The sequence below is a fragment of the Aquarana catesbeiana genome, linkage group LG06, assembly GCF_042186555.1.
Source record: "Aquarana catesbeiana isolate 2022-GZ linkage group LG06, ASM4218655v1, whole genome shotgun sequence".
NCBI classification, from domain to species: Eukaryota; Metazoa; Chordata; class Amphibia; order Anura; family Ranidae; genus Aquarana; species Aquarana catesbeiana.
In genome coordinates, this window is record NC_133329.1 from 276428038 (window position 1) to 276441913 (window position 13876).

Below are 13876 nucleotides of genomic sequence, written 5' to 3' on the forward strand. Positions count from 1 at the left end.
TATAACTGAACAAGAATTTCCTTATTTCACTTATATATTCTAAGGCTATATGAATCAGAAGTAATAAGAAATATAACTGGAATGTAACATGATCCCACACAGTGTGTGACAATCAGAATGCAGTTACATTCAGTTATAAATACAGGTTTTTTATAGAGAACCATCTCTTAGTATAATAAATGAAGAGATATCAGGAATTAGGATGTCAGTCCATTGAATCTTCTTGGCCCATGGATAATGTGGCATAACGGCCTCTTTTGTGAGAATGATGATTCCCATTTTGTTCTGAAATTTTCTGAGTGCTGCCTGAAGGTGAAGATGATGCCATTCTTCTGCGTGTGGGAGAGTTGCTGCTTGTGGGTTCTGTCAGATTTAATTTTAAAAGAGTTTGTTGTACTTCATCTGCTGATCTGCTTCTGTAAATTGTACCTTGGTAGTTAAATCTGACTGAAAAAGTGAAGCCCCATTGATACATAATGTTGTGGCGTTGCAGTTCCATTAGTTGGGGTTTCATGGATCGTCTTTTAGTAATAGTAAGTTGGGATAGGTCAGCAAAAATTTGATAATTGTGTCCTTGAAAATTAAGTTCCTTTTTTTCTCTTGCAGCAATTAGTATTTGTTCTTTCGTTCTGTAATAATGAAATTTTGTGATTATATCACGTGGGGGTCCATCTTTCTTTTTGGCTGTGAGGGCTCTGTGTACTCTGTCCAGTTCTAAACTTTCAATAGGGATATCTGGCTTTAGTTCTTGTAATAGAGCAGTAATAGTAGATTGCAGGTCTGTCACAGTTTCAGGTATTCCCCTTATGCGCAAATTTAAACGTCTGGCTCTATTTTCGTAATCTTCGAGCTTAGTTTGAAGTATTAAATTCTCTTCTTTTAATTGTTCCAATTCTGTTATATTTACTTGGGTTGTAATTTCAATTTCATCCATTTTTATTTCTAATGCCGCGTACACACGGTCGGACTTTTCGTCTACAAAAGTCCAACGGACGCCGACGGACTAAAGCTGGCTGGTAATCCGTTCGTGTGTGGGCTTCTCCGGACTTTCAGCAGACTTTTTCAGCCTCAAATCCGACGGACTTTAGATTTGAAACATGCTTCAAATCTTTACGTCGTAACTACGACGGACCCGAAATCCGCTCGTCTGTGTGCTAGTCCGACGGACAAAAACCCATGCTAGGGCAGCTATTGGCTACTGGCTATGAACTTCCTTATTTTAGTCCGGTGTACGTCATCACGTACGAATCCGTCGGACTTTTGTGTGGTCGTGTGTAGGCAAGTCCGTTCGTTAGAAAGTCTGCTGCAAGTCCGCCGAAAGTCCGCCGGAAGTCTGTCGGACAGGCTGTCGGACTTTTGTAGACGAAAAGTCCGACCGTGTGTACGCGGCATTAGGCTGCGGTGCCGTTTCCCAGCTCTCTTATTTCTTTGGTTAGGCTTTTTGTTATTTGGTCTGAGGTTTGTTTTAAAGCCTTATGAAGCATCTTTTCAAATTGTAATAATATTACTGGGGATGCTGAGGAGGCTTGTGGAGAAGTTTGTGAGAGGATTTGTTCTGTATCTGACTCAAATGGAGAGTCTTGCTGTGACATTTTCTGTCTGTGAGAGCGCCCTGATGCTGTATCTTGTGAGGTGACTGGAGCTGCTTTAGTTGCAGTGAGTGCCTGTGAGCTCTTTGTGAGGTGATTTTTATTTCTGCCACGGTTTCCTCCCAGTACCATATTTCCTGCCCAAACTTTCACAGTTTGTTCCCTGGGGCAAAAAGGTTCAAATGGATACCTTTTGAGCCTGCAGGCTCCGCTTTGTCCTTCTCTTCTCTCCTCAGCGGTGCAGAGCTCTAACAATGCATGTCTGCTCTGCTAGGCTCCGCCCATCTCCCCGCATTCTGTTGATTTCAACAAAAAACACAAACTAAAATAATAATAATGTTTCTGCCCTCCGTTATGCCCTGTACACATGATAGGATTTTCCAATGGAAAATGTGTGATAGGACCTTGTTGTCGGAAATTCCGACCATGTGTAGGCTCCATCACACATTTTCCATAGGAATTTCCGACACACAAAGTTTGAGAGCTTGCTATAAAATTTTCAGACAACAAAAGCCGTTGACGGAAATTCCGATCATGTGTACACAAATACGACGCACAAAGTGCCACGCATGATCGGATTTTCCGACAACTTTGTGTGACCGTGTGTATGCAAGACAAGTTTGAGCCAACATCCGTCGGAAAAAATCCATGGATTTTGTTGTCGGAATGTCCGATCAATGTCAGACCGTGTGCACAGGGCATTATAGTTGCCATCTAGCCTTTTGTTTAAACGCTTGAGGTTTTACCCCCTCCATGACCCGAGCCTTTATTTGCTATTCTGCACTGCACTTAACTGGCAATGGAGCAGTCATGCAACACTGTATGCAAATTAAAATTTTATAATTTTTTTCCCAGCAGAAATAGATTTTTAGTAGTATTTGATCACTACTGTTTTTTTTTTTTTTGTTTTTTTTGCGATATAAATGAAAAAAGACTGAAAAAAAAAACAAAAAACAATATTTTCTACCTTCTGTTATACAACATATACAATACAAAACATAAAAAATCAAATTTCTTCATAAATTTATGCCACAATGTATTCTGCTACTTGTCTTTGGTAAAAAATAAAATCCCAGTAAGTGTATATTAATTGGTTTGTGCAAAAGTTAAAGTGTCTACAAACTATGGTATATATATACTGAATTTACAAAGCGCCTTGAAAAAGTACTCATACCGCTTGAAATGTTGCAACCAAAAACGTAAATGTATTTTATTGGGATTTTATGTGATAGACCAACACAAAGTAGCACATAATTGTGAAGAGGAAGGAAAATAATAAATGGCTTTCAAATTTTTTTACAAATAAATATCTGAAAAGTGTGACATGCATTTGTATTCATCCCCCTTTACTCTGATACCCCAACTAAAATCTAGTGGAACCAGTTGCCTTCAGAAGTTACCTAATTAGTAAATAGAGTCCACCTGTGTGTAATTTAATCTCAGCATTAATACAGCTGTTCTGTGAAGCCCTCAGAGGATTGTTAGAGAACCTTAGTAAACAAACAGCATCACGAAGGCCAATGAACACACCAGACAGGTCAGGGATACAGTTGTGAAGAAGTTTAAAGCAGGGTTAGGTTATAAAAAAATATTCCAAGCTTTGAACATCTCACGGAGCACTGTTCAATCCATCATCCAAAAATGGAAAGAGTATGGCACAACTGCAGACCTACCAAGACCTGGCCGTCCACCTAAACTGACAGGCCTGGCAAGGAGAACATTTTTTAGAGAAGTAGCCAAGAGGCCCATGGTATCTCTAGAGGAACTGCAGAGATCCACAGCTCAGGTGGGAGAATCTGTTCACAGGACAACTATTAGTCGTGCACTCCACAAATCTGGCCTTTGTGGAAGAGTGGCAATAAGAAAGCCATTTTTGAAAGAAAGCTATAAGAAGTCCTGTTTGCAGTTTGCAAGAAGCCATGTGGGGGACACAGCAAACAAAAGCCTAAAAGCAAAATGCTATGCGTGGCGAAAAACTAACACTGCACATCACCCTGAACGCACCATCCCCACCATGAAATATGGTGGAGGTAGCATCATGTTATGGGGATGCTTTTCTTCAGTAGGGACAGGGAAGCTGGTCAGAGCTGATGGGAATATGGATTGAGCCAAATACAGGACAATCTTAGAAGAAAACCTGTTAAGAGTCTGCAAAAGACTTGGGACTGGGGTGGAGGTTCACCTTCGAGCAGGACAATGACCATAAACATACAGCCAGAGCTACAATGGAATGGTTTAGATCAAAGCAGATTCATGTGTTAGAATGCCCCAAGTCCAATTCCAGACCTAAATCCAATTGGGAATCTGTGGCAAGACTTACAAATTGCTGTTCACAGACACTCTTCATCAAAACTGACAGAGCTTGAACTATTTTGCCAAGAAGAATGGGCAAAAATGTCCCTCTCTAGATGTGCAAAGCTGATAGAGACATACCCAAATAGACTTGCAGCTATACTTGCAGTGAAAATCGGTTCTACAAAGTATTGACTCATGGGGGCTGAATACAAATGCACGCCACACTTTTCAGATATTTATTTGTAAAAAATTATGAAAACCATTTATCATTTTCCTTCCACTTCACATTTATGTGCCACTTTGTGTTGGTCTATCACATAAAATCCCAATAAAATACATTTACGTTTTTGGTTGTGACAAAATGTGGAAAATTTCAAGGGGTAGGAATACTTTTTCAAGGCACTGTATAGACACTATACTGTAATGGCGGTGATCATCGACTTATAGCGGCTAGGAATGAACTTCGTGTTCGAGTCGAACCCATGTTCGACTCGAACATCGTGTGTTCGGTCGTTCGCCGAATTACGAACAATATGGTCCGTTCGCACCAAATTTGAGTGGCACGTCACGGCCCATAATTCACTGTGGCATCGCAGTGCATTGATGGCTGATGACTGGCCAAGCATGCACTATGACCCGCATGCTTGGCCAATTATAGCGCTGTGTGTACAGAGAGCCGTAATTGGCCAAAGCCAAGGAGGCTTTGGCCAATTATGGCTCAGGGGGTTTAGTACACGCCCCACACTATATAAGGCCACCTGCACGTCGGCCCTGTGTAGTGTGTTCTGGCATTGAGACAGAGATAGAGAGAGAGAGACAGTGTCATTTGATTTAAGTTAGATAGAGTAGGCAGGCCGAGTCAGTTAGTTGTAGTTGTGTATATATATATGCATCCCAGGTATATATATATATATATATATATATACATACACACTGTATTCAGTTTAGCTAGATCCTGTTCTTCTCTTCCTAATATACTGACAGGCAGGCAGGTGTTTTTACAGTATTTCCAGTTACTGTACTGTGTACCCCGCACAGTCTTACCTACAGTATAACTACCTGCAGCCAGGTGCTTGTGTAGGCTCTTTGAACTATTTCCAGTTACTCTACTGTGTACCCTGCACAGTCTCACCTACAGTATAGCTACCTACAGCCATGTGCTTGTGTAGGCTCTTTGAAGTATTTCCAGTTACTCTACTGTGTACCCTGCACAGTCTCACCTACAGTATAGCTACCTGCAGCCAGGTGCTTGTGTAGGCTCTTTGAAGAATTTCCAGTTACTGTACTGTGTACCCTGCACAGTCTCACCTACAGTATAGCTACCTGCAGCCAGGTGCTTGTGTAGGCTCTTTGAAGTATTTCCAGTTACGGTACTGTGTACCCTGCACAGTCTCACCTACAGTATAGCTACCTACAGCCATGTGCTTGTGTAGGCTCTTTGAAGTATTTCCAGTTACTCTACTGTGTACCCTGCACAGTCTCACCTACAGTATAGCTACCTACAGCCAGGTGCTTGTGTAGGCTCTTTGAAGTATTTCCAGTTACTGTACTGTGTACCCCGCACAGTCTCACCTACAGTATAGCTACCTGCAGCCAGGTGCTTGTGTAGGCTCTTTGAAGTATTTCCAGTTACGGTACTGTGTACCCTGCACAGTCTCACCTACAGTATAGCTACCTGCAGCCAGGTGCTTGTGTAGGCTCTTTGAAGTATTTCCAGTTACTGTACTGTGTACCTTGCACAGTCTCACCTACAGTATAGCTACCTGCAGCCAGGTGCTTGTGTAGGCTCTTTGAAGTATTTCCAGTTACTGTACTGTGTACCCCGCACAGTCTCACCTACAGTATAGCTACCTGCAGCCAGGTGCTTGTGTAGGCTCTTTGAAGTATTTCCAGTTACTGTACTGTGTACCCCGCACAGTCTCACCTACAGTATAACTACCTGCAGCCAGGTGCTTGTGTAAGCTCTTTGAAGTATTTCCAGTTACTGTACTGTGTTCCCCGCACAGTCTCACCTACAGTATAGCTACCTGCAGCCAGGTGCTTGTGTAGGCTCTTTGAAATATTTACAATTACTGTACTGTGTACCCTGCACAGTCTCACCTACAGTATAGCTACCTGCAGCCAGGTGCTTGTGTAGGCTCTTTGAAGAATTTCCAGTTACTGTACTGTGTACCCTGCACAGTCTCACCTACAGTATAGCTACCTACAGCCATGTGCTTGTGTAGGCTCTTTGAAGTATTTCCAGTTACTCTACTGTGTACCCTGCACAGTCTCACCTACAGTATAGCTACCTGCAGCCAGGTGCTTGTGTAAGCTCTTTGAAGTATTTCCAGTTACTGTACTGTGTACCCCGCACAGTCTCACCTACAGTATAGCTACCTGCAGCCAGGTGCTTGTGTAAGCTCTTTGAAGTATTTCCAGTTACTGTACTGTGTTCCCCGCACAGTCTCACCTACAGTATAGCTACCTGCAGCCAGGTGCTTGTGTAGGCTCTTTGAAATATTTACAATTACTGTACTGTGTACCCTGCACAGTCTCACCTACAGTATAGCTACCTGCAGCCAGGTGCTTGTGTAGGCTCTTTGAAGAATTTCCAGTTACTGTACTGTGTACCCTGCACAGTCTCACTTACAGTATAGCTACCTACAGCCATGTGCTTGTGTAGGCTCTTTGAAGTATTTCCAGTTACTCTACTGTGTACCCTGCACAGTCTCACCTACAGTATAGCTACCTGCAGCCAGGTGCTTGTGTAAGCTCTTTGAAGTATTTCCAGTTACTGTACTGTGTACCCCGCACAGTCTCACCTACAGTATAGCTACCTGCAGCCAGGTGCTTGTGTAGGCTCTTTGAAGTATTTCCAGTTTCTGTACTGTGTACCCCGCACAGTCTCATCTACAGTATAGCTACCTGCAGCCATGTGCTTGTGTAGGCTCTTTGAAGTATTTCCAGTTACTGTACTGTGTACCCTGCACAGTCTCACCTACAGTATAGCTACCTGCAGCCAGGTGCTTGTGTAGGCTCTTTGAAGTATTTCCAGTTACTGTACTGTGTACCCGCACAGTCTCACCTACAGTATAGCTACCTGCAGCCAGGTGCTTGTGTAGGCTCTTTGAAGTACTTCCAGTTACTGTACTGTGTACCCCGCACAGTTGCACCTACAGTATAGCTACCTGAAGACAAGTGCAGTTGTTATTATACTAATAATACTACAGGCAGGCAGTTGATGATATCGGTATATATATATATATATGTGTATATACATCCCAGTTTTGTGCAGCTCACTGCAGGCCAATAGTATGTGTGGAAGGCCAACAAGGAGAGGCAGACAGTCACAAGCCAATAAAAGAGGGCAAGCAGGCCCAAACAGTGCTGGTCGTGGACACGGTGCATCCTCATCAGCACGTGGCCATGGAACACGCTTGGCCTTTTTTTCGGCAGCTGGCCATGTTGAGCCGCAACATGCGGAAGACTTGGTCAAGCGGATGACCAAGCCGTCCTCATCCTCCTCATCCTCTCTCACCCAGGCTCAGGGTACTTTGTCTGGCAAAGCAGCTGCCAACTCGGCCTCTTCCCTCGGCTCAATGGCATCAGTGACTCCTTCCCTAGCCCCACCATGTCCTCCTGAGGAGTCCCTTGAACTGTTTGACCACAGTTTTGGGTACATGCTCCAGGAGGATGCCCAGCGTTTTGAAGGCTCTGATGATGGTACTGAGCTAGATGAAGGCAGTAATGTGAGCCCGGACAGAGGGGGTGCCCAAGAAGGACAGCAATCTGGCAGTCATGTTCCCCCTGCTGCAGCATACTGCCAGGTTTGCTCCAGTGATGACGAGGGAGGGGAGGATGAGGTCACTGACTCAACGTGGGTGCCTGATAGGAGAGAGGAGGAGGAGGAGGAGGCACATCACCAACGAGGCAGGATGCCCTCCAGGGGCCAGCCTAAGGGCAGCACACAGACTGCATCACACCGCAGAGCTCCGCATGTGCAGGGCGCTGCTGTCTCTGCGTGTTATTCCAAAAGTTCTTTGGTGTGGACCTTTTTTGAGATGAGTGCATCAGATCGCACCGCTGCTATTTGCAACATATGTCTCAAACGTATCTCGTGTGGCCAAAACATCATGCATCAGGCACCACATGCTTGACCAGACATATGTTGACCTGCCATGCAATTAGTTGGCAAGCGTACCTAAAAGATCCACACCAAAGAACAGAGGGCCTCTCCTTGCTCCTCATCAGCTGGGATCTCAACCCCACTATACCTTCAGTCCTCTCTGAGACCTGCACTGAAAGGAATGAAGGTGTAGAATTAGGTGTGTCACAGCCAAGTACTTGCGGGCAATCTGCTATCAGTACACCAAGGTCAAATTGTACCAGGCAAATTTCCCTGCCCCAGCTGCTGCACCGCAGAAAGAAGTTCGCTCCCAGCCATCCACATGCCCAGCAGTTGAATGCTAGCTTGGCAAAATTGCTAGCACTTCAACTGCTACCTTTTCAGTTGGTAAACTCTGCCCTCTTCCGTGAGTTTATGGAATGTGGGGTTCCTCAGTGGCAGGTTCCCAAACGTCACTTTTTCTCACAGAAGGCGATTCCGGCTCTCTACCTCCCTGATCCTGCAAAGCCTCCGGAAGGATCCTCGTATTCGTGGTATCAAGGAAAGGGATCAATACTGGATGGCAACCCTCCTTGATCCACATTACAAGGGTAAGGTTGCGGACCTTATCTTGCCGTCGCAGAGGGAGCAGAGGATGAAACATCTTCGGGAGGCCTTGCAGAAAGATCTGTGCAACGCGTTCCCAGAGACTTGGAGGTTACAAACTCCTCTTCCTGGACAACGTGTTGCTGAGGCTTCGGTCAGTCAAAGAAGGAGCGGTGGAGAAGGTGGCCGTCTGACCGATGCATTCAGACAATTTTTTAGTCCACAGCCCCAAAGTATGATCAGTTCCAGCAACCATCGCCAGCGTCTGTTTTACATGGTGCAGGAATACCTAGGGGCAAAATCTGACTTGGACACCTTTCCCACCGAAAATCCTCTGGGTTACTCGGTCTTGAGGATGGATCACTGGCCAGAGCATGCACAGTATGCAATTGAGCTACTGGCCTGTCCTGCAGCCAGCGTTCTTTCGGAACGCACATTCAGTGCTGCTGGAGGCTTTGTAACCGATCACAGGGTGCGTCTGTCCACCGACTTGGTCGATCGACTGACCTTCATAAAAATGAATCATTCTTGGATCACCACCAGCTACCAAGCACCTGATGCTGATGTAACCAAATAATTTTTTTTTAAATGTTAGATCCCTTCAAGATTGCCTATGCTGATGCTGAGTGACTGTCCTGTTATGCTGAGTGATTATCCTCTTCCTCCTCAAAGATCATGCTGATAGTTTGTAAGAACATTTGTGGTTCTGGGTGCAGCCACCAGTGGCTAAGGCCCAGTTTTTCAGCCCCTGTTTAACAGGGGCGTGTAAATACAATTTTTGATGCAATACTTTGCAGCAGGGCTCATTCCTGAGCTCCAACTAGAGTATCTGTGAGAGGTTGCAGTGTTGTGGCACCAGCACCAGTGCCTAAGGCCCAATATTTCAGCCCCTGTTTAACAGGGGCGTGTAATTACAATTTGTGATGTAATACTTTGCAGCAGGGCTCGTTCCTGCGCTCCAACTAGAGTATCTGTGAGGGGTTGCAGTGTTGTGGCACCAGCACCAGTGCCTAAGGCCCATTTTTTCTGCCCCTGTTCAACAGGGACATGTAATTACAATTCTTGATCTAATATTTCACAGCAGGGCCCTTTCCAGCGCCCACCAAGAGTAACTGTGAGGACTAATGCCCTGTACACACGGTCGGACATTGATCGGACATTCCGACAACAAAATCCATGGATTTTTTCCGACGGATGTTGGCTCAAACTTGTCTTGCATACACACGGTCACACAAAGTTGTCGGAAAATCCGATCATTCTGAACGCGGTGATGTAAAACACGTACGTCGGGACTATAAACGGGGCAGTAGCCAATAGCTTTCGTCTCTTAATTTATTCTGAGCATGCGTGGCACTTTGTGCATCGGATTTGTGTACACACGATCGGAATTTACGTCAATGGATTTTGTTGTCGGAAAAATTTTATAGCAATGAAAAATGTGTGATGGACTCCACACACGGTCGGAATTTCCGACAACAAGGTCCTATCACACATTTTCTGTCAGAAAATCCGACCGCGTGTACAGGGCATTACAGTGTTGTGGCACCAGCACCAAAGGCCCAATTTTTCTGCCCCTGTTCAACAGGTGCATGTAACTACAATTCTTGATCTAATATTTCACAGCAGGGCTCGTTTCTGTGCCCACCAAGAGTAAATGTGAGGACTTACAGAGTTGTGGCACCAGCACCACCACCATCACCAAAGACCCAATTTTTCTGCCTCTGTTCAACAGGGGCCTGTAATTACAATTCTTGATCTAATATTTCACAGCAGGGCCCTGTGAGGGCTTATAATGTTGTGGCAACACCAACACCTAAGGCCACAATTTCTGCAGAGCATATAGGACAGGCCCCTAATTTAAAACATCCAACTTACAAACGACTCCTACTTGTAAACGGAAGGAGACAACAGGAAGTGAGATGAAATCTACCCCTAGTGTCAGGCTAGAGCATATAACAGGTAACAGTTCAGGTGTTCTGATTATGCAAAGAGTTCAAAGAACAAGAGCACATACCATGAGCAGGTCTGAGCAGAGCAGGTCAGCTGGGACTTGTAGTTCACCGCTGTAGATGTAGGTAGATGTTTGCTGGACCTTGTAGTTCACCGCTGCAGATGAGGATTGATGGTGTCTGGTGTTTGTAGTTCACCGCTGCAGGTGGAGGATAGATGTCTGGTGCTTGTAGTTCACCGCTGCAGATGAAGGTACTAGTGGTATCAGGCAAAAACGTAGTCTAGGCAAGCTGGGTCATACACAGGAAGATCAGAGTCCAAACGGTACCGAATCAGAAGCAAGCAAACAGGGTCAAACGAGCCGGGTCATACACGAAATACACAGAGCAGATATCAACTGGATCAAACACAAGGTAAACGCTAACACGAGCAATGATTGAATGCTGATGCAAGTTATTTAAAGGTGAGCTGGCCAATCATTGTTGTTTCCTAGGTAAAGGCTGTGTCAGGTGAGTTGTGCTGGGTCCTAAAGGGATCCTAGTACTGACAGTACCCACCCTTTCTCGAGGGGTTGCTCCTGCACCCCCAGGCTTACTTGGATAACGAAGATGAAACTTCTTCTTAAGTCGGTCAGCATGAAGATCACGAGCTGGGACCCAAGATCGATCCTCTGGGCCGAAACCTTTCCAATGAACGAGATATTGTAAGGAATTGCGCACTCGTCTGGAATCAAGAATAAATGCCACTTCATATTCCTGACTGTCCAACACATCCACAGGTTCTGGTTCATTTACTTGGAGGCTGGAATGAACAGGTTTCAACAATGAAACATGAAAGACATTTGGAATGCGCATGGATGGGGGGAGTTTTAATCTATAGGATACAGGATTAACAATCTCCGAAATTTCATAGGGCCCGATGAATTTTGGGCCAAGTTTTTTAGATGGAACATGCAGGGACAGATTCCTGGATGATAGCCACACTTTGTCACCAACTTTATATCCTGGTGCCTTTGAGCGCCTCTTGTCCGCCATTTTCTTAAAAGCCAGCACAGAGCGAGAAATAGCATGATTAACATCGGACCAGATTTTGGAGAAATTTTCTATTGTGGTGTTGGCATCTGGCACATCAGAGGGTGGAAGATCAAAGGAGCACACACGAGGATGCAACCCGTAAACACAGAAGAAAGGAGAGGTCCCTGTAGATGTGCTGGCACAGTTATTAAAGGCAAACTCTGCCCATGGCAGGACGTTGACCCACTCCACCTCATCATTGGCCATCAGACAACGTACCATCTTCTCTAGAGTCTGATTAGTCCTTTCTGTTTAGTCGTTTGTCTCAGGATGATATGCTGAAGAATATGATAACTTAATCCCCAGCTGAGAGCAAAGGACCTTCCAAAACTGGGCTATAAACTGAGAGCCACGGTCTGAGACAATGTTGATTGGTGCCCCATGGAGCCTGAAAACATGTTTAATGAATAAAGATGCCAGTTCTTTAGCAGATGGAAGTTTTGGAAGCGGAACAAAGTGGGCCATTTTACTGAACCTGTCTACCACAACCCAGATCGTGGAACATCCCTGGGACGGAGGCAAGTCAGTGATAAAGTCCATAGATAAATGGGTCCAGGGACAGGTAGGTATTGGTAGAGGACATAGGAGACCAGGCGGCTTAGAGGTACTGCTCTTGCTTCTGGCACAAAATTCACAGGCCTGGACGAAGGCTAACACATCCTGCCTAATCGATGGCCACCAGAGGTTGCGAGAGATAATCTCAAAAGTTTGTCTAAACCCCGGATGTGCTGCAGGTTTTGATGCATGTACCTGCTGCAATACCTGCAAACGAAGAGCCAGTGGCACAAAAAGCATACCGGAGGGAGTGGAGGGAGGGGCTTCAGCCTGTGCAGGTAACAAGGCCTCAGAGATGTCAGTCTGGGTGAAAGCCAAAATCCTATCCTCAGAGATAATGGGTTGTGGAGGAAGCGGAGGAGGAGACTCTGAAAGAAAGCTGCGGGACAAGGCGTCAGCCTTAATATTTCTTGGTCCTGGTAAATATGAAATTGTGAAGTCAAATCTGGAGAAGAACAATGACCACCTGGCTTGACGTGAGTTCAGTCTTTTAGCAGAACGGATGTATTCAAGGTTTTTGTGGTCAGTCAGAACTATGAATGGATAGCGAGCTCCCTCCAACCAATGTCTCCATTCCTCCAAAGCGAGCTTTATGGCTAGAAGTTCTCTGTTGCCTATATCATAATTGCGCTCTGCTGGGGAATATTTCCGAGACAAGAAGGCACAGGGGTGGATGGCGGCATTTACAGGATCCTTTTGTGACAAAAGCGCCCCCACCCCTACTTCAGATGCATCTACCTCCACAATAAAAGATAGCTCAGGAACAGGATGGCGTAGGATTGGTGCAGAGGTAAAGGCTTTCTTTAACTGAGTGAAGGCTGCCTGGGCTTCAGTAGTCCATTTAAAGGTAGTTGGAGTCTTCCTGGTGAGAGAGGTGATGGGATGTGCAATGGTGGCAAAGTTCTTAATGAATTTTCGATAGAAATTTGCAAAGCCCAGGAAGCGCTGAACTGCCTTCAGGTCTGAAGGTGGTGCCCAGTCTAAAATGGCTTGAATCTTGACTGGATCCATGGTGAGGCCTGTGTCAGAAATTAGGTAGCCTAGGAAAGGTACTTGTTTAACATGGAATGAACATTTCTCAGGCTTTACAAAAAGGGAATGAGTCTTTAATCGGGCCAATACTGAGCAGACATGTTTCTGATGTGTTTCAAGATTGGGAGAATATATCAAAATGTCGTCTAAATATACAAGCATGAAGCGACCCAACATGTCACGGAAAATGTCATTCATAAAGTTCTGAAAGACAGCTGGTGCATTTCTGAGACCGAAAGGCATGACAAGACATTCATAATGACAATCCTTGGTGTTAAAGGCTGTCTTCCACTCGTCGCCTGCACGTATGCGCACCAGATTATAGGCTCCCCTTAAGTCCAGTTTGGAGAAGATTTTGGCTCCCTGGATTTGAGAGAACAATTCTGTGATAAGAGGAAGAGGATACCGATTGGGAACAGTTATTTTATTTAGACCTCTGTAATCAACACAAAGTCTCAGTCCCCCATCCTTCTTTGGGACAAAGAAGCATCCTGCTCCTGCGGGAGAAGTGGAGGGACGGATGAAACCCTTAGCTAGGTTTTCCTGGATGTATTCTTGCAAGGCAAGATTCTCTGGCTCAGACAGTGGAAAGACTCTCCCTCGAGGAGGTGTAGTGTCAGGCAAGAGGTCAATAAGACAATCATAACTGCGATGAGGTGGTAAAGTGTCAGCAATCCCTTTAGAAAACA